This window comes from Pelodiscus sinensis, chromosome 16 (assembly GCF_049634645.1).
Source record: "Pelodiscus sinensis isolate JC-2024 chromosome 16, ASM4963464v1, whole genome shotgun sequence".
Lineage (NCBI taxonomy): Eukaryota > Metazoa > Chordata > Testudines > Trionychidae > Pelodiscus > Pelodiscus sinensis.
Genome location: NC_134726.1, coordinates 15,692,003 through 15,716,680, shown reverse-complemented (window position 1 = coordinate 15,716,680; position 24,678 = coordinate 15,692,003). Strand labels below are relative to the sequence as shown.

The 24,678-nt window shown below is 44.3% G+C and overlaps 1 protein-coding gene across 13 annotated transcripts in view; it reads left to right on the top strand.

Moving 5' to 3' along the window:
• The window catches only part of MRTFB (myocardin related transcription factor B), a 266,743-nt gene that overhangs the window by 67,848 nt on the left and 174,217 nt on the right, over positions 1–24,678 (top strand). For 2 of the 13 annotated variants that reach the window (XM_075899338.1, XM_075899333.1), the window contains exon 1: positions 17,306–17,999. The exons of the other annotated variants lie outside the window; for them this stretch is intronic. The gene's annotated coding sequence lies outside the window, so the exon portion shown is untranslated. Of the gene's footprint in view, positions 1–17,305; positions 18,000–24,678 lie in introns of those variants that run through there. 13 annotated transcript variants of the gene reach the window in all.

The following is a 24,678-nucleotide window of genomic DNA, read 5'->3' as shown; positions in this document are numbered from 1 at the left end:
GCATAGCTCTGCTTCCCCACAGCTTGCACCACCACTGTCAGTGGGAGGACAGAACCAATCTCACCACTAATTTTTTCCATGTGTGGGATATATTTTGTTCTGTGCACTGAGGCATGTGCAGATGTACACTACCACTAGAAACACATGGTGGCAGCTGTGGGCGCTGTGCTAATCAGCTTGGCGGCACCTGAATCTCTCCTGGGTCGCTGCCGAAGTGCACAGCTTACAATGGGCTTGAACCCTTTTGCTGTACCCAATGCGCCCAGGGCCCCGTGGGCTAACCTGAGTATGGGGAATCATCCCGTCCCGGGGTGGCTATGCCGAACCATCCTATGGATGAGACAGCTCTGCACACACCTCCACCAGGCCACATGAACGTGCTGGCAGTGGCACAGAGATAGCAGCGGGAAGCCGCACCGAGGGCCCTCAGTGCAGGATTTAAATTGCCCACGGGTAGCAGGTGGAGCTGAGGGATCCAGAGGGAGGGAGGGAAGGGAGTATGTGGGCTGAAAGGAGGGGCTAGGAGATGCAGGGAGACGTGTGCGTCGTCCTCCTCGCTGTCCTTCCCCCCCCTTCCCCCGGGAGCCCTGCCAGAGAGGGGTGACTACTGGCCCACTAGGAGGATTTGAGGATTGGCACTGGTCATAAGGTAAATTGAATTTGAGACCCATGATACAAACTATCCACAAATACTGTTGAAAATTGGAAAAAAATGTGCCCTTAAGTGTGGCTTTTCTACATAGAGACTCTATGGTAAACTAGAATGTGAATCTATAGCACACTGTGTGATAACTGGCAATGCTACAGTGCACTAATGGTTTTCGGTGAAAAAATATGCATGTTAGTATATCAAGCATGCAGGATCTGTGTTTTTTCCCCTTTTAATATGTTGCCCAGAAAATATACATTGTTCTTTTAAAGATAAAAGACCCTGGCTTAAAAATAAAATAAGTCCTTGTCTTTATCATTGAACCCACATTCAGTCTGTGAGAATGCTTATGTAACCTTCCTATATGGTACATCGGTTTTTGTCATCACTAAGACACAGTTGCTGTACCATTGTCAGCTAGATTAAAAGAAATATTACTAGTAATCTTTTAAAGAATTTCCAGAATGTATAAACAGGAAAATAATTGTGCTGGTAGAAGCTAAAAACTGAAACATTCATAATGATTTTGGATTCTGTAGGTGCTGTTTGTTCTAGTCTCCATTTTACTTTTTGTCAGTTTTGTCTGATTGTGTGGAAAAACACCAGGAAATCCTTATTTTTGTTGGGAGGCTGAATAGAGCCTATAAATTTGTCTTAAATGCCACATGCCTTTTACACTTTTGTTAATATGTGTTTCAATGTTTTATATACAGAAACTTTTAAAATTCAGAATGGAACAACATTATATGTAGCTTAAAACACTTTCAGATATCTCAAAAAACAAAACAAAAATAAAACCTGACAAAGCTAGGCAATGAAGTGCAACCTGTCATATTAATCTATCTGATTTAAGACAAACTCACTGTTTATCTGAATTACTCATGAATAGCTATTATAAGACAGCACAGAAACTTTAAAAATGTTTGTATGTTTTCCCCATATTAATATCTCAGTACTGAGTAGGAGAATGTTATGAGATATGAATATACTTTTATGCTTAAGCAGATAAAAGTTAGCAGTCAGAATAAACATGTGGATGCAGATGGAAAATATAAAGTAATTCTTCAGAATGTAAGAGAATTCAAATAAAACAGAAAGGGGAAGCATATGTGCTATCTTTTTATGTATAAAATATAACATTTTGACACACCTTTTTGTTTTCTATAGTTGTCACAATGTGTATTAAGTATAGCCTGAAGTGTTTTTTAAATGAAGGCACTGTTATTTCAACTGCTGTTCTATATAAAATGTAGTATTCTTTATACTAAAGGGCTGGATTAGTTTCTTACGCTTGAAATAAAGCTCTGATTTTCACATTCATAGTAGGTGTTCATTATGTTGGTACTGTTCAGGCCTTTTAGAATTAAAAGTGAAGTGGTCCATACCCTGCTCTCATTAATAATAATTGTGCCTATTTTTAAAAAAATATATCCACAAGTTTCTTATAACTTTATTTTTTGAGTATTGAGAGAACAGGGGAACATAGTAGGAGTCTTTAAAAGGGGTGACATTAAAATCAAATACACATTTGAAAAGTGTTTTTCTACTTTTTAATCCATAATTATTGGATAAGGTTTAAGGTAATCATTTTCCAGCTATATTTTGTTTTTGTCATATTGAAGTAATGAACAGCTTGTTCTCTTCTGTTCATATGATTTAGTTGGAGTCCAAGCAATGTAACTGTTATATTTAGAAATTTGGTGGTGAAGAGTGAGTTAAGGTAGCTGGAAGTTAGAGGGAGGCTGTCCTGGGGAAATTTAAGACTTGTCTTATACTGAAGTAGTTTGTGATGATCACAATTCTTGAATGATGATAAAATAATATGATGTATCCTCCATATTGCCCCGGAAAAACATAGAAATGCATTAATCTTCTAAGGCACAGCAGCCTTAGCCTTAGTCTAGATATTAGACAAAAAGTCTACTTTGATAAGTCTACTTCATTTTTCTTAAGTGTTCTATTTGTTTTTGTAAAGTTGCATATAAAAAAACCCTTTGAAATGTCAGATTTGTATAAATAATCTCTAATAATTATTTTGATAAGGCTAATTTAAGAAGTTATTTTCTTTAAATAATGAGTATTTGAATATTCTTAGTGTAAAGTAGACTCAAAAATATTTGCCAACTGTCAGTATGTGTCAACACCAGTCTTAAAACTGTACTCTTTCTCCCAACTGCTTTTCTCTGTCTTACCATTAACAACTGGCCATATGTCCATACTGTCCATGAAAGAAGTCATCTTGCTCTTCTGTGAACGGTGACTCTTCTCCCACTCTGCCATTGACAGAAGTACTGCGTTTCCTGATCTCATAAGACAAACAATAAAACATCTTACACATTATTGTTCATATATGATCCATAGTAAAATCTGTCCCCCTTCATAATTGGAGTATAATACTCTATTAACTATCTCCATGAAGATCTGACAGCCATGTATGGCTTAAAGACTAACTTTTTCCATGTCTATTGTGAACATATGGACCACGGACCACTTTTCTAAACAACTAAACCAAAAGGGTGGTTTAGGCTACTTAAATAACTTTATAGCAAATGAGCATGCTACTGAAAAATCATTCATTTAGCAAAAATGTTTTAAACTTCTTTCATGTGGAATCTAATGGGGTTCTATTATCAGTCAGGGGAACATGTGAAAGTAAAGGGGCAAAGGTAAGGTACTTCTTGGACGGATGACATTATGCTCAGATATACCTGGGTTCTGTCTTTTCTACTTTCTAATTTTCATGTTATTGATAATCTGTAGATTATAGTACTAAGTTTGTGTTACTGGGGGGAGAGGTAGAGAGTGATGAGAGAAATATGATTGTATTAGTCATGTCCTTTTTCTAGCTTTTTTTGGCATACACCATTCTTCGTTACTTGCATAAGAAATAAAGTGTGCTTTCTGAAAGAATTAATGATGAGGCCAGGGGAACAGAATTGAATGTGTGGACAGTTGAGTTAAGGATTCTCTCTCTCTCCTTGGGGACAGGAACAGTCTTATGTGTATTGCTACTGAGGTTACTGGGCCAGGGGACATACAATATCTATTGGTTCCCCTTGAAGTGATTGTCTACATGAATTCCATTCCTAGTGCACATGCAGCTGTGTGCGCATGATCAGAATCTTTAGGCTAGTAACATTCATTTTACTTGTGCCTCAGAAGTCCTCGTGTGTAGCTCCTCTTGCCATATAAGGGCATAAAGGGCAGAGCTGGCCTAAATGCCTCTCAGCAACTTCCTGTCACCTCTAACAGTGAGGCAGTGTTCACCTGTTTTTCTCAGTTGCAGTTAGCTGTTAGTTTGCCTGTTGGTTTTAAAAATATATTTACTAATTTTTCTTATTTCGTTATAACACTTATGAATGAAGAGTACCTTTTTAGTAGGCAATCTTCATCTGGAAAGGTATATGAGATGGCTGGTCTTTTTTCTTTCTCATACGAATAGGATAATTTGCAGGTCTCATCCTATGTTCCCATCCAAAATTGTTTCTGGAATTCTATTTGAACTAGTTCATTTATTTTCCAGTATTCTTCTCCACACTTCAGTGCCATGGGAAACTGAACTTCATATAGTTAGTGTAGTATGGGCAATGCCACACTGCCTTAAGACAAAATTGTTCAGAAACCCATCTAGACTCTTAAGTAACCTTAAAAATGTGCTATGGGACATGTTAGATCCAACAGACAGATTACAGTCATTTCCCTGGAACTTGGGTGGCTTCTGCTACCTGTTCGAATAACATCCCTATTTCTGAAATTTATGGAACACCTGCATGGAGTTCAGTACCCACATTTTACAAGAAACTTTTCTGGTAAAGACTTAGGGTATGTCTACACTACAAAGTTAATTCGAACTAACATCTTAGTTCGAATTAACTTTGATAGGCTCTACACAGGCAAACTGCTAGTTCGAACTTAATTCGAACTAGCGGAGCGCTTAATTCGAACTAGGTAAACCTCATTCTACGAGAACTAACGCCTAGTTCGAATTAAGTAGTTCGAATTAAGGGCTGTGTAGCCACTTAATTCGAACTAGTGGGAGGCTAGCCCTCCCCAGCTTTCCCTGGTGGCCACTCTGGGCACCACCAGGGAAACTCGTCTGCCCCCCCTCCCGGCCCCGGAGCCCTTAAAGGGGCACGGTCTGGCTACTGTGCCCATACTAGGTGCAAGCCTGCCAGCACCCAGCCAGCAGACCATAAACCTGGCACGGCACGAACCAGCCACCCAGCCCTCCACCTCTTCCCGGGACCAGTCTGGCGGTTCCCGGGAGCCTGCCCAGGTCCGCAAGAGGCGGGCGCCCACCTGGTCTAGTGCGGAGATCGTGGACCTCATCCACGACCTCCGCACTAGGCCCAGGAAGATGGCCGTCTAGGGCAGGATAGCTGCCAGCCTGGCCACCCAGGAACAGGTTTGCAAGAAAATCAGGATGGTCCAGTGAGACCCCCGACCCTGAGCCCTGAGCTTAGAATGGCAATACTGGGTCAGACCAAAGGTCCATATAGCCCAGTAGCCTGTTTGCCGACAGTGGCCAACACTAGAGACCCTGGAGGGGATGGACCGAAGACAATGACCAAGCCATTTGTCTCTTGCCATCCATCTCCAGCCTTCCACAAACAGAGGCCAAAGACACCATTTCTACCCCCTGGCTGATACCACTCCATGGACCCAACCTCCATGACTTTATCTAACTTCTCTTTAAACTCTGTTCTAGTTTTAGCCTTCACAGCCTCCTGCAGCAAGGAGTTCCACAGGTTGACTATTTGCTTTGTGAAGAAGAACTTTCTTTTATTAGTTTGAAGCCTGCTACCCATTAATTTCATTTGGTGTCCTCTAGTCCTTCTATTATGGGAACTAATGAAGAACTTTTCTTTATGCACCCTCTCCACACCACTCGTGCTTTTATAGACCTCTATCATATCCCCCCTCAGTCTCCTCTTTTCTAAGCTGAAAAGTCCCAGTCTCTTTAGCCTCTCTTTATTTGGGACCTGTTCCAAACCCCTGATCGTTTTAGTTGCCCTCCCCTCTCCCACCCTCTCTCTTCCCCTCTCCCACCTCCTTTTCCCAGTCTCCACGAGTTTTGTTCAATAAAGAGAGTTTCTATTTTTGAACACACGTGTCCTTTATTTTGTACATCAGGAAGGGGGGCTAGGGAGGGGTAAGTGGAAGGGGGTGAGGGAGGAATGGGGTTCGAGCCCCCAATGGGGAGGACTGGGGTGGCTCAGCGGGCTCCTCGGGGTGGAAGCTCTCCCGGATGGCAGCCTGCGGCAAGTGCAGCCAGGCTGATGGCCGAGTGTTGTGATGTGCCGAGTGTGGGCACTCAGGGCACTCCAAGCCAGGTCTGCTTTGCAAGCAGGGAACCCCTGAGAACTGTCTGTTCGGGGTAGGGATCGGGTCCCTTTAAGCACAGCCCTCGGCTAGCCTGAGACAGCAGCTCCACGCTCTAAGTCCTAATCTGATGCCCTGCCGGCACTGCTTCCGGCCATCCTTAACCTCGGTTCAGGATCCACTCAATGTGGACATGCTAGTTCGAATTAGCAAAATGCTAATTCGAACTAGTTTTTAGGTCTAGATGCACTAGTTCGAATTAGCTTAGTTCGAATGAACTAATTCGAATTAAGTTAGTTCGAATTAGTGCTGTAGTGTAGACATACCCTCACTGATGAGAGAGTCACTTTGATAGAGTTTCTTCCAATCGCTGTTCAAGCAGGTGTCCTAGTGCCCACCTCTAAGCATACACGCAACTACATGTTAGCAGAGGTGATATGTGCTGGGAAGACATGAGGGGTCTTGTCCTGACCACCAGTGCCTGGATTCACATTAGAGCATCAAAACCATCGAGAGAGGGCTGCTGCCCTGGCCCATGTCTTTATAGAGCTCATCCTTTCCCCTTCCCCCCCCCTCCTTCCCAATATGGCTTGAAAGCAGCTCCTGTCAGTTCCTGCCTGCACAGTGCAAAAAGGTGACTAATACCTCCAGTCTGCTGGCCATTGACATATCCCAAGAGCTTCCTGCCTCTGACTGTAGTGCAGGCAGGAAGGGGTTAAACTTTAAGGCGGCATGGGGCACTAGTGCTCCTAGGAACATGACTACTGGAGCTTAAGTGGCTGTTGAGCTCAGCTAGAGATGGTTCAGCAGTTGAGGGCATCTCCTGCAAGAGGAGCAGTGCCGCATGTGGTGGCTGCCTTGGTCACAAAGCCCCATGCTCCCTGAGTCTAGTCCAGGCTGAGTGAGGCAGTGGAGGGATGAACTGGGTGGCTAAGCCCCTGCTTGGGCAGCTGTTACAGAGCAAATTGAAGACCTAAATAGGCTGGAAATCACTTCTCCACTCCAGTGTTTATCTGAGGGTTGGAGAGGCTCTCCTATGGCTGGGTTGGGCTGGGCTCTGGGTGGTGTTGGCACAGGCAGGGCTTGGCTCCTCTTGGACAGTGCCTCGTGCAGGAGGGTCTTTCCTGGGATCCTAGCCTTACCAGAGGCAGCAGGGAAGGAAGAAGCCTACCATGCAGACTGTAGGTGAGTTGAGCATTCCTGCCAGGGGCTGGTTCTCTATGAGCAAGACTCATCCCATGGGAGGTTTATGGAGGAGCAGCAGGGCTGGGAGGAGTGGGGGCGTGGACAGAGAGAGAGCAAGCTGTTCAGGAGGCAACAAAGAGAGGAGCATGCAAAATGTCAGGGGATGGGCAGGCTGTTTGTTAGTCACCAGAAGTGGAATCCATGTGGAAAGTCAATCAAAGACAGTATACTTACCTTTTGTAGTTCATTGAGAGAGTCCGTGTGTATGGATTTCATAACTTGCCATTGTAGTAGTTCAGGACAGCAATACAGTAAATTCAGGATTCACTGGTGTGGCATCTTGACAGGTCTCCTGCTCCATCAGTGATGATGAATGTTCAGCTATGTGTTTTTGTGTGCTCTGTCAGTATACCATGCCAATTCTACACGGGTAGCTAGCATAATAGACTTTAAAAGAGTCCCCAAAGACTACAGACTCAGATAAGATATGAAGGCATCCGAGTCATATTGTTGAATGAAGTATATTAATAGTTCTCAGTAGCCACATAGCCTTTGAGCCACATAGTATTTGTACCCAGGACAATGGACGCAGCTCAGTCAATAGTATGGATTTCACGATTGCCCCATTAGCTGGCCAAAGGGGGCAGGGGACTGGACTTGATGATCTCTCGAGCATAGGCACGCACAGCACATTTCATTAGGGTGTGCATCCAAAGAATTTTTTAAAAATGTACTCTGACCCCCATTAGCCACATCCCTGACCCCTGTTAACCACGCCCCTGACCCCTATTGGCCACACCCTGACCCCAATGGCCACACCTCTGGAGGTAACTCTTGGGATAAGATGGACACATGACCAGAAATAAAAGGTGTCATGTGACCCCCCTCCTTCCCCAAGGAATTTTCCCACTATCCTCCTACCAATAGGTATTAATTTGGCCTCCACCAAACCTCCCTCCTGCAACTATCCTGCAATTGCATTAACCCAATGTGTGTGACATTAACTCGGGGACAGAGAGGCTGGGGAAAGTGTTCCCTCTAAGAGTTTCCTCCCATGAGCAGAATGAATTTTGTGTTGTGCACCAATACTGAGTTAATGTGGCTTGTTTGGATGTGCCACTGTGGCACCCAAGTTATTAATAAATATCTTATAAACTTCTACCTTTTCCCTCTGCTGCCATGTCTCCCCTTGCTCCATCAGCTCCCCTGGTGCCTGCTGCCCCCCAACTCCTCATCTTCCTCTGCTGTCCTGACTCCTGCCCTTCTCACTGCCCTCAGCCTTCCTGAGACCTGCCCCCCTCCACCAGCCCTTCTCTCCCCCCTGTGCCCACTCCTCCAGTAGCTCCACTCTGATCATGTGAGCTACCCCTCCTCATCCTCTCTCCTAACACCTCCCTCTACACATCTGCCCTGCCTCTCTCCTCTGGTGCTGATCCCTCCCCAGCAAGTGTCTGCCCTTCTGCTTCACCCCAGAATCCCCTGGCACCTGCACTTTCCCTTACCCCTGCACCCTCCTGGTGTCTCCCCCTTCCCTCACTGCCTCTGCTCCCTTTGCCCTCTTTTTCCCTGATGCCCACCCCCTCACCACCCTCATGCCCCTGTGCCCTCATACATGTCTTGCTCCATCCCTGCCTTCTTCATGCCCACCCCTTCTTTCAAGCCTTCTCCCAGCACTTCTTCCTCCCCACTCTAACCTCCAGTGCCCTTACCCTCTCCTCTCCCAGCATCACCCTGATCCCCCTCCCTCTGTTACCGCCCCTCCTGCCCTTTTCCTCATTGTCTCCACTTTGCCCCTTGGCATTTCTCCTCCATCCTGTCCCTTGGTTCCTTCCCCTTTCTTCTCCTGACCTGCCCCCCTCCCCTCAGTACAAGCCCCTTCCTCTCCCACACCTGCCCCCTGTTTTTTCCCCTTCTCTTCCCTTCCCTTCGGCTAAGTTTGCATGGCTGGAGTCAGAGCCAGCCCAAGCTACATACCGGCCAGGTCCTAGCCCAGGGCGCTTCACTTTAAGGGGCGCCGCGTGGTGTTGCTGGGCTGGGCGGGGCCGAACACAAGGCCGGGATGAAGCCCCAGGCGCAGAAGGGGTACTGCCCGGTGCTGCCAGGCCAGGTGGGGCTGGGGCCGGGGCCGGGGCCAAGGACGAGAACGGGGCCGGGGCCCTGGGCACAGAAGGGGCACCGCGCGATGATGCGGGGACGGGGCCGAGGACGAGGCTGGAGCCCTGGGTGCAGAGGGGGTGCTGCGCAGTGCTGCCGGGATGAGCGGGGCCGAGGACGGGGATGAGGCCCCGGGTGGAGAAGGGGCGCCATGCGGTGCTGTGCGGACGAGGCCGGAACCCTGGGCGCAGAAGGGGCGCTGTGCGGTGCTGCCGGGCTGGGCGGGGTCTGGGGCACGAAAATGGCTCGGGCCGGCATCTGTGGTCGGGCCCCAGCTGCTTCCGCCGCACACATGGTCTTTCTGCCCCAAAGTGCCCCATAGATGGCTGCATGGCTGCAGGGAAAGTAAGAGTCTGCGGCTCCCCGTCTCAAATCCCCCTCCTCCTCCAGCAGCCGTTAGCCGCCTGAGACATTAGGGTGTGCCTGGGCACACCCGGCACACCCCGTACGCATGCCTATGCTCTCAAGGTCCCTTCCAGTTCTAGTATTCTATGATTCTATAAAGAAACTGAGGGTTTAGTGGGACCACTCCATTCTTTATGCCTTCAGATGGGGGTGTACAAGGATATTTTGGGACTTAGGCATGGCCTCAACATATGCTGCTGATTAAAAGTATCTGATATTGTATTTGCGGGGTGCACAAATGGACTCCATATAGTTCTTCTCTGAAAATACTTGTTTAGAGCTAATAATTCACTTAATCTGGATGGGGGCTGGGAGTTTGAGGAGAATATAATGTCAGGAAATAGTATGAGAGTTTGGAAAGTTATACTTCCTAAAAGCTCAGAACAGATGGGTGGGGAGTATAAAAGATTGTAAATTAATGTACTTAAATCTAAGTAATCTCAGTTTAAGAGACCAGTTGTAACTGCAGAAAATAAAGAAAACTATACATCTATTATATATTTGAGAGATTTTGTCTTTGCATGAGTCTGTCTATGTATCTGTCTGTTCAAGAACACCTCTTAAATGGTAAGAGCTAGGACCACCACATTGGGTATGCAGCTTCCTCTTACCGTAACTTAAAACAAAGTAAGGATTTAGTTGTTGTGCCAGGAAAATGGGGTGTGCTTGGAATGGGATTGCTTCTCATAAAATACAGAAAAGAGACAGATTTGAATGAAAATTGCTGGCTGTTCCCCTTCATCAGGGAGTGAGAGGAAAGGGCACAGTTTGCTGCATTCTTCACTCTGGCTGTGGGGTGCAGGGGGGCAGATGAATGAGCGGGCAGCTGGAGGACATCACTCCTCCCTTGGCTGTGCCCGCTGGAGCTGCAACAGCCATGCAAAGGTGCTTTGCACCACGGTCCCAAGCTGCTGCGAAGAGAGTGGGCTGGGGTAGTCCTTTCTTCCCTGGGCAGCCTGCTTACTGAACCCCTCATCCCCAGCCCCACCCCAGAATAAGGATGTTAAAATTTGTGTTTTTTTGTGACCATGTAACGGCTGAAATTTTCAGCAATTACATGTTAATATGCAAGGGGCAGGCAGAAGCCGGTGCTCATGGGGAGGTTAACCGATAAGATCAGGCTTTCAAACGATGAGCCTTTCACATCTGTAGCCACCAGTTGTATGGAAATGTGGGGTGATGTTCTAAAATGGTGTGATATGAAACCAGTCAGCATTCTGGGGTAGTGTGCCTCTTCCCTCTGGGCACACTGATGCCAAGGTAGGAAGCTCACACAGCTTCAACCTTCCTGAGTCTGACTTCAGAGCATTCAATACACCCATCCACAGTGTGCACTCCCCTTAGCGAGTCCACCCAGGTAGGGCTTCTCGGATGTAAAGACCCGACAGCTTCCCCAAGTCTGCAGTCAATAGTGTCGCTGAGAAAGCATTGTAAAACGGAGGGCTTATTAGTAGATAGTGATGCAGTGTAAAACACTGCTTGTCAGCACAGAAAACAGGAAGCATTCAGTAAAGTCCATCTTGGAAGGTGGAGGGAACCCCGAGCCATGGCCTCTCCCTGCACTCCAAGTCCACCGACAACTAACCTGCCTCCAGATGCTTGGCCCCAGCCAGGCCTGTTGCTCCTCCGACCTTCGTCCTGCTTCCCAGGAAAAAAGTGTCACCTGGTCACACACTCCCTCCTGGGGCTCAGATTATAAAGGGCATCAGACATTGTTTACATGAAGGCAGCTGGGCAGGCTCACCTCATAGGCTCATAGACTTTAAGGTCAGAAGGGACCATTATGATCATCTAGTCTGACCCCCTGCACAGTGCAGGCCACAGAATCTCACCCACCCCTCCCAGAATAATCCTCTCACTTATATCTCAGATATTGAAGCCTTCAAATACTTTGAAGACCCCAAGATGCAGAGAATCCTCTAGCTGTGATCTGTACCCCATGCTACAGAGGAAGGCGAAAAACCTCTAGGGCCTCTGCCAATCTACCCTGGAGGAAAATTCCTTCCCGACCCCAAATATGGCGATCAGCTAAACCTTGAGCATGTGGGCAAGACTCATCAGCCAGACACCCAGAAAGTTTTCTATAGTAACTCCTATCATTCCTCCATTGACCTATTCCCACTGAGAATGAATGGACAATTAGTTACCAAGATCCTGTTATCTCATCAAACCATCCCCTTCATAAACCCATCTAGTTTAATCTTGAAACCAGATAGATCTTTTGCCCCCACTACTTCCCTTGGAAGGCCGTTCCAGAACCTCACTCCTCTAATGGTTAGAAACCTTCGTCTGATCTCAAGTCTAAACTTCCTACTAGCCAGCTTATATCCATTTGTTCTTGTGTCCACATTGGTATTAAGCTCACCTGCCCTGAGGGCCTCAGTATAAGTCACATACCCAATTCCCATCACCATCTAGGCTTTGATGCTTTACCTAGGGAAACTGAGGTTCTCATGCTGACTCACATGCAACATAACAAGGTGAATAAAACCCCACTTTGCCACATATAGTTCTAGAACCATTGTAGTAGTAATTGGTGAATTGTGGGCGAATTATGAAGGAGTGGAAGAACATTTTGACTGTAATCTAGAGAAAATGAGCAACAGTAAAAGAACAAAATCCTGAGAGGGATAGATGAGTCATAAGAGTACAAAAAGAAAAGCTTTCTAAATGATACACCCCCAGAGTCTGTCATAAGTAGGTGGTTTTTTAACCATGCCTCATTTACCAGTATAGGTTTTGAGAAATTATGTAACAACTAAATTTGTTCATAAGACCCACTCTCAATTTGATGAGGGATGATTTGGATAATTCAAAAGGAAAGGATGATGCAGGTGGACTTGTTTTACTGTGGATATAGTTTATTGTTGTTGGTGAACAGTATGTGAGAAAATGACTGAGGTGCCAGCACAGATTATATATATTGTAAGCTGCCATCACAAATATACATATTTTTCTTCAAAACTGGACACCTGATTAAGGACTAGAATGATTTGTTTTAAGCGTTTGAGTCTGTTTTCTTTTGAAACGGTGATTTTGAGAATTACCAGTCAGTTTCTTTCATTCCCATGTTCCTTTTTCTCTGTTTAATCAACTTTTTCCCATCTATATACTTATATCTGCTCCTGTGCTTTAGTGTTGCATTTGCAGGTTTTTCCAATTTTCTTTAACTGTTATCTCACTGTTCTCTTGACTGAGATGTTTTTTGTCAAAATTAATCTTTCTAATGAGTCACAGTGCTGTGCTAATTAGCTCTACAAGAACCTGTTCAGCTGGGTTACGGTCATAAGAAATGGCTTTTATAAAAATACTTTTTAAAAACAAAACTATCACACTCATTTATTATGTATTTATATAGGGTCTGGTGCCATGAAGTCTCAGTCCCTGTGGGTTGACTTGCAGCTACAATACAAATAATACCGCTCAGCAAAATATGCTAAATCTCAGATAAATATTTCTATGCAACTTCAATGAATACTGTACTAGCAAAATTGTTAAGCAAAAGAAGATGCTTTTAAAAATTGCTTGTCAGAGATTGAAAATGAATGTGGTTTTGTTTGATGTAAAGTACATTTTTCGGTTATGAAGTACAGGCAGTCCCCGACTTACGTGGATCCGACTTATGTCGGATCTGCACTTACGAATGGGGCTTTCTCGCCCCGGAGCTCACAGGCAGCGGTCAGCCACCTCGAGCTCTGGGGCGAGAAAAGCTCCTCCCGGTGCCCCTGGTCTGCTGGGGACCGTCTCCAGCAGACCAGGGACACCGCGAGCGAACCCGCAGCAGCGGGGGGTCCCGCGCTTCTGAGGCGTTGCTCTGGGAAAGCCTCAGAAGGGCGGGGACCCCGCCACGGCTGCGGGTTTGCTCCCGGTGCCCCTGGTCTGCTGGGGACCATCTCCAGCAAACCAGGGGCACCGGGAGCAAAGCGGTCCGGCGCCAGAGCAAAGCGGTCCGGCGCCAGAGCAAAGCCTCAGAGGCGAGGCACCCCCCCGCTGCCGCTTTGCTCCCTATGTCCCTGGTCTGCTGGGGGGGGCGCAGCTAGTGTGCCCCCCCCCAGCAGACCAGGGTTTTGTTGTGGACCCTGGGGCAGAGCAGCTGGGGCACTGCTGGTTGGTCCCGCAGTGCCGCTCTGGGCTCTACTGGACCAACCCGGCAGCACCCCAACTGCTCTGCCCCAGGCGTCCTGATTCAGCCGCTGCTGGTCAGTTTCAGCAGCGGCTGAATCAGGACTCGTGGGGCAGAGCAGCTGGGGTGCTGCTGGGTTGGTCCAGTAGCGCCGAGGAGCGGTGCTACTGGACCAACCCAGCAGCACCCCAGCTGCTCTGCCCCAGACGTCCCCAAGTCAGCCGTTGCTGAAACTGACCAGCGCTGACTACAGGAAGCCCGAAGCACAGTTGCTCTGCCCCGGGCTTCCTGGAATCAGCTGCTGATCAGTTTCAGCAGCAGCTGACTTGGGGTTCTTAAGTTGAATCTGTATGTAAGTCAGAACTGGCGGTCAGTTTCAGCAGCGGCTGAATCTGGACGCCAGTTCCGACTTACATACAGATTCAACTTAAGAACAAACCTACAGTCCCTATCTTGTACGTAACCCGGGGACTGCCTGTAGCTGGATGTCAGAGAGGAAACAAACACTTATTTTTATCATTTTGGTCTGCAGGACATGATAAACTGGTTGGATTAGTTTTGATAAGTCTTTTTTTCTGCCTTGCTATTTCTAAGTTTTTCTTATGTTCCTTGGTGGCTTTTTTCAATAAACTGCTGTGGATTTAATCCTGTTCTTTATTTCTTTAGTTCAAGTGCATTACTTTGGCTTTAAGTGCCACGTGCTTTGTGCCCTGGGCAGCTGGTGAGCTGAGTGTTGGGAAGGCCTCAGCTTCTCCCATTCTGCCTGAGGCCTCATCCTTCTCTTCTGCTAAAGCTCCTCTGCAAAAGTGCACCAGAGTGCCCCCGACTACAGTGCCCTGGTGGGCCCTCAGTCACACCACAGAGCCCCGACTGCCAGGCAGGTGGTATGGTCCCAGTGCCAGCCACTCTGATCCCCAGTGCTGTGCTGGCCTGCTTCTGCAAGCATGGGTTAGGGAAGAGCAAGCAGGACAAAGGAATAGTAGGAAGGTATCTGGGGGCTGAGCATGGGTAGGAGGACCATGCCAGGCTGTTTGGGGAGGCACAGCATCCCCCAGCCTACAATGTGCCGTCCATGCTAAGTGCATTCTTTTACGGTTTTCAAGTTTTTTTTTTCTTTGCCCCCTGCTCGCTACGCTCACCAACCCCTCCCACCCCTCTTCCCCTCCCCCACAGGATAGGCATCTGGTCAGGAGGGAGGGAGCAGGAGTGGGCTGGGGGTACGTTTCTGGCTGGGGATAGGGGGCAGGAGTGGGCTGGGGTGTGGGGTCTCTGCAGAAGGCGTGATGGGGCTGGGTGGGGGGCCAGGCTCAGATCTTGGAGTGGACGTGGAGCTGCCTAGGGAGGGAGAGTCAGGCTAGGATGGCGGAGGGGATGAGGGATGGCCCAGTAACGAGGGTTCGGGCTTAGATGATGGAGGGGACCCGGTACAGCCTGGGGGGGGGGGTGTGCGTGTGGGGAGTGGTCAGGCTCGTATGGCAGAGGGGACCCGGCATGGCCTGGGGGAATTAGGTGGGGAGCGGGTTAAGCTTGGATGCAGAGGGGATCCAGCGCAGCACGGGGAGGTGAGGGATCCGGCTTGAATGACAGAGGGGACTCTCAGGGCTTGAAGTGGGAGCCAGAGCTGGAGCAGCCCACTCCCGGAGAGGATGGCACCAAGACTGGCCACAGCAAGCAGCTGAGTGCGGAGGCAGGTAGCAGTGCGGCATGAGGATGCAGATGGCCTGATGATGTCACTCTGTCCTCCCATAGGAAATGTTTAGCGAGAGAGAGGGAGAAATGGGTTCTAAATAACATGCATGTGGGATGATACAGATGTTTTCCAAGGACTGTTTACAGACGTTTAAATCCTAGTGTAAGTACAAATATGAAGTTGATTTTCTAATGAATAACAGAATTTAGAATGATTTATATAGCATTCTTTTACAGCTTAGCTAGCAATGAAAGCATGCAATAAGCATCATTGAACCCCATTGTCACCTAAGAATAAATGTCCAAGATAGATGTAACTCTGAGATTTTGTTGAGTTATTACTCTTCCATCAGAAAGGTGAGGGTGATTGTAATGCCTTGTATCACATGCTGAGGAAACCCCTATGCCCATTCACCCAGATGAGAAAATATGGGCCAGTCTAAATTTCATTCATTAGTTTATCTGACTTCTATTTAAAAGCATCAGTTGCGAAAATAAATAACTGAAAAATTGAATCAATACTGAACTCAGTTCTAAAGTATAGCTCCACTGAGGTATTTTAAAATTGTTAGCCAAGATTCCTGTTAATATAACTGAATTTGAGGCCAGAAAATACTTTTGAAGTTGGAATCTGATAATTCAGACTTTTAATACAGTACTATTTAAAAAAAAAATTAATTCGATTTAAGATAGCGTCAACAATATGCCCTTGTAGCCAAGAAGACTAATGGCATATAGGGTGCGTTAGGAAGAGCATTGCCAGCAGATCTAAGAAAGTGATTATTTCCCTTTGTTCGGCACTGGTGAGGCCACATCTGGAGTACTGCATCCAGTTCTTGCCCCCCCCCCCCCCCATTACAGGAAGGATGTGGATGCATTGGAGAAAGTCCAACAGAGGGCAACAAAAATGATCAGGGGGCTGGAGCACATGACTTATGAAAAGAGGCTGAGGGTTTTGGGCTTGTTTAGTTTACAGAAGAGAAAAATGAGGGGGGATTTGATAGCAGCCTTTAACTACCTGAAGGGAAATTTCAGAGAGGCTGGAGAGGGGCTGTTCTCAGTAGAGAAAGATGGCAGAACGAGGAGCAATGGTCTCAGGTTGCAGTGGGGGAGATCTAGGTTGAATATTAGAAAAAACTATTTTACTGGGAGGGTGGTGAAGCACTGGAATGGTTTACCTAGGGAAGTGGTAGAATCTTCATCCCTAGAGGTTTTTAAGTCCTGACTTGAGAGAGCCCTGGCTGGGATGATTTAGTTGGGGTCGACCCTGCTTTGGGCAGGGGGTTGGACTCGGTGACCTCCCAACGTCTCTTCCAGCCCTAGGATTCTATAATGGGAAATAAATAATACTGTGATTACTTACATAATACTGTAATGTGCACTGTAGTAGGTGGGAAGCAGAGAGAAAATTTGCTTCACAAGACTAAAATATCAAATTTGAAGGCAAAAGAGATTTAGAACTCTGTTATATGTTTGATTAAGGGTATTAATTCCAAACAAAGGAGTTATGAATACTAACTGAAATACTGTAAACATATGTTTATTTTAGTAAATAAATGAGGTTAATTTAATATGTAATTATGTGGATATTGCCCTGTGATTTTTATCTTTAATATTATTCACCCCATTTTTAGATTAAGAGAATGATCAAAAAATTTTAATGCACAGTGTGGTTTTATCTGTCATAGATATCTCTGTTTTTCTTCAACATTCTTCTTCTTTATTCATGTATTTTTTTCTGTATTTTTGTCCCCTCAAGTTTTCTTTTTTTTATTCTTTATGTTAGTTTCTTTTTCTCCTGGGTGAATGTTAGTACATACTTAAAACATTAAGACCACCTACTGAATTGCGTCAAACAAAATTGGAGACAGGTATCTTGCAAGATTTTCCTGTATTCTAGCCATGCCTCAGTAATTATGATATATCACCTTTAGCTTTTCTAGTTCTGGGACTTACTCTGTGGAGCAGAGAGTCCCAATTTTACTAGACTTCTGTGATTTAAGTGTCTCTCCCCCCTGCCGCCACTGCCTTTCAATAATCATTTGCAGTTTATCTTCCCATCTCTCCTTTCTGATTATGGTGATAAAAAATGTGGGGACAAGATGGTTGACCACAATTTAAATATTAGATTTCTTCTTGGCAACTTTCAGAGCTAAATAGGGCCTGGTGATTGTAATGGTGATACTGTGGACAATTCCTCAAACTCATGGGCAGAGAATAACTGCTGTGATAATGATGAGCAGCCCTGATTTTTTCAGGAGTGGAGGGAATCATGCTCTCTGCCAGCTCCCTATTCAAGTATGGGTCTTGGTCCTTAGCTTGTGTCTTTCCCATGGGGGCTTCTAAAAATGAGAGAGTGAGCCTGTCCCTTTGTAATCTGTGATAGCAGATGCAGCTGGTAGAACACTGACTAACTATGGGAGACTTTCCAGGAGTCAGAAAGCCGATCTGTGAAACACATAATCTTTGGAGGTAAGGATGAGCCAGGTAAGGTATTGCAATTTCTAAGACTCAGGCAAGCCCCAGTTCTCTGAGTTGACTTCCCTAAGTAAGAGTCATGTAACAGTCTAGCAGCGTTTCTCCAAGAAGTCAAAAGATTAATATTGATCCCACTTGAGCCTCGAAGTGGGGACGAGTCTTTGGTGTAGTATTTGAACTAATACACACAAATTTAAGGATTAGTTTATAATACTTAGTTACAATGTTAAATAGCACTTTAGAAAGTCATGTGGATCTCTTTTTACTCTCTGTTTTTAAGAAATAGAAAATAATCATAATTTGTATTTTAAGAGTCTGAGGCCTGGCTTCTACAGAAAGATTTTATACAAGTGTAACTATTTAAATTTGGGGGCATGACTCTTTTTTTAAACTAAAATCATTATATTGGTATTGATGTAATTTAGCTCCTTTCTCATACAGGATTAAGCTCTACAGGTTTAGCTGCTTCCATGCTAGGGGATTGTATTAGTATGGTGAAAAAAGTATAACTTGTGTGTGTAAATATTGCCTTAGATAAAGTTATTAAATCCAAGAAATAAAAAGTTGAGGCTGAAATCTTTTATAAAACCTAAGCACGGTGGTGTGAACTCTGGTAAGGACAGTCCCTCAGAACTTTACAGCCAGAAGGCATGAAAAAGTAGAGAAAAGGTAACTTCATGTAGATGAGATGAACAGATAGCAGGGACACGGCCAAGCGGGTCCACAACAAATGGCACAGAGCAACACAGTAGGGTGCAGAGTATCATAGAATCATAGAACTGGAAGAGACCTCAGCATCATATCAGCTGTATTATGCCAGAGCAAGGAAACTAAGTAAGCACTTCACATCCTACCTTAAGTTAGGAAGTGGGATGCTCCCAGCACTTAGCTTGTTCTTTTACTCAAATTTTCTGTGGGAACAAAGATTTTAATATTAATTGCTTGGTGCCCCTTTATGGGATTATGAGATGAGTTATTGTGGGATCCCATTATTGTGGGATAAGTTACATTTCATTTTTTGTAATAGAGCTATTCAAGGTATCCCTTGATGTTTGTTAGTGGATTTATACATTTTATAAAGGTATGTCCTTTGGAAAAGTATATTTATGTAACTATACATATAAAAAATAAAGCATAATTAAAGAATTAAGAACACTTTTGCTGCATATCAGCATGGACTTACTGAATTAGAAAAACAGTCCATTTCCACATCCTTGAAATTGTAAGTTTTAACCCTGTTTGAATTTTCTTAAACTTTGGGATTGTTCAGCAATCTGATGATGGATTTCATTGTACTCCTATTGAGCAGTTCTACCTGAAGTGTCTTCCTGCAGCGTCTTCCTGCAGCAGATCACGAATGACTTAGTTCACCTGCCTCTGTTGTGTCTCTGATATGCTAAAGACTCCACAACATTCTCTGTGAACTCAATAATATGTTCCTTGGCGCCAGTTCATTTAAAAAAAACACCTTGTGCAATATAATCCATCAAAATTCCCCAAACAATCCATTTATCATCATGGTGAGAGAGTCCTTAAAGTTGCACATTCTGTAGTCCATTCCAAAGAGCAAACCACACAGTTGCATCTTTCACCATACCTATGATCCTTATCAATCCTTTTCTATCCGTCTGCTAGGACCACAACCCCAACCTTTACACCTGGAGTGTAACCTCTTCCTTCCAAACAGGTACCCTCATAGCTTTTCTGCTGGGAAATCATCCTTGGCAGGAGAGCAAAGTATTCCTGTGGGTCCAGTTCTTCAGCCTTCTGTTTCTTCTTTGACTTCAGCACTCTCCAGTCCATGGTTTTGGCTCTCCGGTTTAGAAATTAGCAGACAGCTCCTTGTGTTGCTCTTATCTTCAGTCCTCTGGCCCTGGTTCTCTGGCTTGGGAAAGTCAGCCTGTAAACCCTTTTGGCTTCTTCCCTGCCTTCAGCCTTCCCTCAGAAACCATCTACAGCTTCCTTCCAGGAACATACGTAGCACCCTGTTCTTTGGCAGCTCTTTCTGAAAGGGCCAATATTGCCCTGTGACAAGAAATAATCTCAGATACTTCTGAGATTTTAAATATTTGGGGGAGAGGGGAAATGTACCAACATATAAAGGAGTAGAGCTCCATTTGATCTTTCAAAGGTGGTGGATTTTCCAGATATCCGACACATTATTTTCTTTCACTAGGAAATTTTCCTCCATAAAAGTAAAATTCCTTTGTATATTTCTTCTTTACAAGTTATGAAATTACAGTATGTGGTGGTGGGTGTGGGTTTTTTTTTTCATCTCTCCACAGTTCATTGTAACAAAGCTACTGATACTAATTCTTTGGGTTCCCTCCCCCCCCCCCCCCCCACATCCTCCATCACATTTTATTTTGAGAAAAATAATAATTTGTCAAATAACATTTTTATATGCAAGGAGAGGTTTTTTGTTGTACTTTGTTGTTGTTGTTGTTTGTTGTTTTAAAACGAATTTGTAGATTTTGGGGTTAGGAATAGTTTTTGGAAACTTACCACAATAGTATGAAAATGTAGTACTTAAGGAACACCAAATTATGATTTATGTAAAAATTTCAGTAATAGTAATATTTAGTATTTCTGAAGTACCTTCCATAGGAAGATGGAGAAGTGTTCAGATACTCCAGAGACAAGGTCCATGTAGAATAACTAGGTAGTGTTTAACAAGCTCTAGTGAGTTGTTCATAATTCTCGGGTGAGCTAAATTGCACCCCTTGTTTTACAGATGGGTAAATGAGGTATGTATGTGTGTGTCTGTGTGTCTGTGTGTGTATATGTGTATATATATATATATGAAAGGACTTGCCCAAACTGTCACAGGGTGTTTGTGACAGAGTTGGGAGTATAAGACCAGTCTCCCAATTCCCAGTCTTACACCTTAGTCACCTATCACCTTAATCACAAGACATTCCACCTGTTTAAAACTGACAGTTACTGGATGTAAAAGCATGTTAGAAATAACTTGTGATCAATTCAAATGAAGTAAGTTAGAATCTTAATATAAAAAACCTGACCCCAAAAAGGAAAATGCACAAAATGAAAATGAAAAATTGAAGCTTTCAAAGTAAACTTAAGCTTCTTACAGATTTGATAGATGCTCTTGGAACTTCCTTTACATACTGTTAATTCTGACATGAGAGCCCTGCAGACTCTGAAAAGTTATTCATCTCCCCTTCTTTTGTTTTCATATACATCAAAATAAAAGCTGCAAGTAAGTAAATTAATATGGGAGACGAGCAAAGGGGAGAGGACTTCTTGAAATAGTTTCCATAGCTCATGTTGTTCTAGATGCCTCTGCTAAATTTGTGAGTTTACACAAAGTGTGACGGTCAGTTGTGGTAATGGGACCTCAGAAAGTCTGTGTGGGGAGGTGGGTGAGTTGAGGTCCCCTTTCTTTTTTATACCAATTAGATTCATCTATGCAACTGGTCAAAGTCTATGCCTGTCCTCAACCTATTATATCTATTAGATCCTCTTCAACCATGGCTCTTAGAAGTCCCTGGTTCCGTTATTCCCATTAGATCCTGAGTTTCCCACTTGCCCCCCTTTAGCGCTTCTCTCCCCAAATTAGTTTGTGTCCCTGTTTTTCCTATGAGCTGTCATTTCCTGATGAGCCAGCTTTCCTCATTGCTCTCATGTGCCCCATTATCTCCTTGTTGCCCCCTTTCCCTTTAGGAATGTGTCTCAAAGCATGTAGTCCTGTAATGATTTCAGTTTGCTTTAAGATTTTGAAAGGGAAAAGTTGACCTTGTTCTGTGATTAGCTATAATCCTCATTACAAGAGTCACTTCACATGATTAAGGTTGAGACATGCTGGCAGAATGTATGAGAAGGCTAGATTTGTAGAGTAGATAAACAGAGGGCTTCATGCACCAGGGTTGCTTTTCAGCAGTGCTAAATTGGCATATGTGTTTAAAATTGAAATTTGATTATATGCAGTTTTACTGTAAATATGCAAAATAACACATTTAAAATTCCACAAAGTGCTACATGTGGTTGAATAGAACTTGTCATCTATGCTTCATTGAGGTGAACAGTATGAATAGTGTGGTGAATGCCAAATTGTGCTTTCTTCTGTTGTTTGCTTGGATATTGCTGCTGCTTGGCAAAAAATAAACTAGGGAGGACTATTATACTTGGTGTCCCATTGAGTTCTTGGGAGGTTGGCATAACCATTGTGGTCTGTCCAGATTATTTTTATTTTTCAGATTGAATTTTATGTTTATGCTGAATTGAACTCCAAATGAACATTTAGCATTTGTAGAATATTGTTCAATGAGTAGCTGCTGTAGTCACCATAAAATTATTGACTTTGTAGTTTTTCATGCACACAGCTTTTTCCATAATACAGAGCTACTGTGGATTCATTAGCTAGTCTGTATACAGTGTTTTGAGAATGTGAAGTGTTATGTGACGTCTAATAAAATTTCTCCTCCTGTTTTTGTTCTTAAGAGGAGTTCAGTTTTTTTGGAGGATGTTTCACAAATTTAAAGTATTACATGCTGTACACTATCAGTGAGATTAACTCACCTTTATTTAACATAGGAGAATCAGTTTTATGTATTTGAAGTCTGTATGCTCACTTAAATAGGATCCACTACAACTTTCAAAGAGTCTTATGGTCTTCAATATTGCTAGCTAATATTATACAATGCATCCATCACTGGGGATAGATAATATGTACTGACATTCAAAAAAAAGTTAGTGATTTTTTTAATATGCCCTATAACATTATTATCCAGCTGTATTTCTGAGTTATTCACTGAGAACTATGGAGAACTATGGAGTTGAGTTCTATGTAGGGAAAAGAGGTTAACAATGTTTTAAAATTACAATAAGTCTGTATTTTTTCACCTTTTCAGGACTCAAGAAAGGCTAAAGGGATTTTGCTCCACTTTACACAAAGACATGCGCATACACACAAGCACAGAAAGGGAGAGAGGAAAAAAAAGTCCAAAAGTGACAGTTTTAGAAAGTTAAAAGCAAGTGAAAAAATGACATTAAAATGGAAACTGGTTTAGGAATTTTAACGATATCAGTTGTTACCATTTGATTGTTATTTGAAATAGTATAGTGGGGGACGATTTTAGTTCATGAGGCTTCTAAGCATCATTCCTAATATAAGGAATTGCAAAGAAAGAAAGTCCTGGTTTTACCTTTTTATTATGTAAAATAGCATGAGAGGGTTGGATTTTTTTTTTTTTTTTTTTTTAAACATTGGAACTTCTGTTGTCTCTTCTGGAATTTTCCATGCTAGAATAAGAAATTATGACATAGCAAGAAATTAAAAGCAGAGCCAATTGAGAGGGAAAGGGATTTTTAAGTAAGCCTATTTAACATTTTTGTTGTCAATGCCTAATTAACTCCACTATCTAATGAGCACGTAGCAGAAAAGTTGTCTTGATAAAAGTTTAGTTGTGCAACTCTTTCAATAAAGATGTAAAAGTTCACAGTAAACAGCTGAGCCCTTCCTCCAAATTCTTCCAGCAAATTCAGGGAAAAACCAGAGTGGACATGCTTTATAGTTTTTATGGCTTTTCTTATAAGGTTAGGTTGATGTAAGTTGCTTTGCAGTGACATATTTGTGCATGTGTCAACACTTACATTTGTCTCCAGATGATGTGTTTCATTATAGTAGTGCAGTAAAGCCCCTTCCTTTACTAATGCGCAGCCATACTTGATCTACTGAGGTTGATCCACTGAATGTTAGATGCTATATCACCTGTATTCATAGGCACCGACGCAATGGGTGCTCCGTGGATAGTATATCCACACACAAAAATTAGCACCCACTGGCAGACAGTTCCCCCCATCTCCCAGTGCCTCTTGCCAGCTGGTGGCCCTACCAGTCAACTCCTCCCCCTTCCTCCCAGTGCCTACCACCTGCTGCAGTCAGCTGTTTTAGAGTGCGCAAGCAGCTGTGGGAAGAAGGGGGGAAGGGGGGGTGCAGGGTTAGGGCATGCTCAAGGGGAAGGGTAGGTCGGGATAGGGGTGGGGACTTGCAGGAACAGGGGGTAGAGGTGGGACAGGGCAGAGGTGGAAGCTTCAGGAATAGGTCAGGTAAGGGAGGGGTCTGGGACAAAGCATGGAGCTGAGCACCCTCCTGTGCCCAGAGGAGGCTGATATCTATGCTACAGTCCTCCAATAGCTGTCCCTCAATGAGACTGAAATCTTTGATCACAGATTGAGAATCCACTGCTTGAGAATCATAAAGACTGCAAACCACATACACACATGCGTGCGTGCTTTAAAACCCTGCGTGTGTGTTTGAAATTCCTTGTCTTCAGTTGGCCACCTTGGTGAGCATATGTAGAAGCTCTCCCTTGTTGTGTGCAGCTTCCCAGCCAGCCATGCCAGTTCCACGCACTAGATTCATACCTGCCTGGAGAAGGCAGGAGGTATTGGATCTTTGGGCCTATGATGAAGAGGCTGTATAGCACCACTATGGACCACCCATAGAAATATGGAGATTTATAAATAAATTGCCCAGGGGATGCAGGCAAAGAGTATGACAGGGATCAGCAGTAATGCCTTGTGAAAGTGAGTGAAGGAAACTTACGAGGCATAGTACAAGGCAAGATAGGCTGCTAATAGATCTGGTGCAGAGCTGCAGACCTGCCTCTCTTACAAATGAGCTGTGTACCATACTTGATGGAGACTCACC